Source organism: Formica exsecta, unplaced genomic scaffold, assembly GCF_003651465.1.
Source record: "Formica exsecta isolate Colony F162 unplaced genomic scaffold, ASM365146v1 scaffold214, whole genome shotgun sequence".
Lineage (NCBI taxonomy): Eukaryota > Metazoa > Arthropoda > Insecta > Hymenoptera > Formicidae > Formica > Formica exsecta.
Genome location: NW_021849437.1, coordinates 102624 through 104101, shown reverse-complemented (window position 1 = coordinate 104101; position 1478 = coordinate 102624). Strand labels below are relative to the sequence as shown.

Here is a 1478-nt window from a genome sequence, read left to right as displayed (position 1 = left end):
TATATATATACTTTAAATATATACGTTCAATTGAAAACAGGTCGTCAGGTCGTTGTTCCATGAAAATATCAGTCTATATTTCAGTTGAACGTATCATATAGTTTACAGCCTTTCCCCTGAAAAATAATGCCCTTGTATATACTTTAAATATATACGTTCAATTGAAATGTGGACTACAGGTCGTTGTTCCATGAAAATATCAGTCTATATTTCAGTTGAACGTATCATATAGTTTACAGCCTTTCCCCTGAAAAATATCTTGGAAATGCCCTTGTTTTCAACTTTCTCAAAATTTCCTGCGTAATATTCTTCAAGCGTGATCTACGTGGATTTATTTCATCGCGTTCGTCCAACTTTCGCGTGTACGCCTGTCAACCAGCATTATCGATTGCATCTATAAAGCACCAATCGCAACATCCTATCGCAGTGTTTCCCAAATCGTATATTCCTCAGAATGCTGAAGTTTCACTGAATGAAAGTAGCGGTTTCCGCGAACGATCACCCAATGATCTTAGGTAGATAGGATTCATTCAATCAGTTCGGTTATTCTGATCCCATCTAACTTTAATGCTCCGCTAAAAAGATATGATTGGAATAGAATTGCAATGAGCTTTGTGGTCGAAATAAATTGCGAAACACTGCTGTATTGAATTGTATTCCATTATATGACAGAATATCAACAAAATACCATTAGTCACGTCACAATATGCGCTTCATCCAATATTTCCCTTACTTATAATATTAGAGAAAATAGGAAAAGAGAGACCGATCACAAGATATTATTTGGGAAAAAACTTATGGAAATAAATATTGTTGATATTAATGCGTTGTTTGCGACCTTCCGAGACTTTCCCTTACAGAAAATATATATATACAGGGTGTCCTAGACCACCCGTACACCCTTTTTCTTTCAAAAACTAAGCATTTTAGAGAAAAACGTTTTGAACAAAAATTGTATGGTTTTGAGGGGAACATAAGATGGTGTCACTGGTTTGACCTTGGATGGCATCGTTAAGGTCAAGTCAAGGACACCTTTAATTTCTTAAATGGAATCCCCTATTTTTTAAGAAAAAGTATGTAATTATTTACAATGTATTTTTTTAAACAATTATTTGTTTTTTTCTTTACACTAATTGATTTGTCTCATTATTCTGTACATAAAAGTATTACGGTAAGATTATCGAAAAATATTTTACGGGATGTTTTATTTTTTATATCAAAATATGTCAGAATAAAATATAAAATAACCCAAAAAGTATTAATGAAAAAATACTTTATCATAGTGTTTTCAAAAGCTCTCGAGATAAGATACAAGAATATGCAATAAAAAATATAGTATTCCATTTAAAAAATTAAATGTGACTTTCATGTGACCTTTAAATAACTCTTCAAGGTCAAACCAATGATATCATCTTATGGCCCCCTCAAAACCATACAATTTTTGTTCAAAACGTTTTTCTCTAAAATGCTTAATTTTT

At 31.9% G+C, this 1478-nt stretch overlaps 1 protein-coding gene across 3 annotated transcripts in view; it reads left to right on the top strand.

Annotated features, from left to right (window-relative positions):
* Window positions 1–1478, top strand: part of LOC115235244 (b(0,+)-type amino acid transporter 1) — a 47346-nt gene that overhangs the window by 37647 nt on the left and 8221 nt on the right. The window lies entirely within an intron of this gene.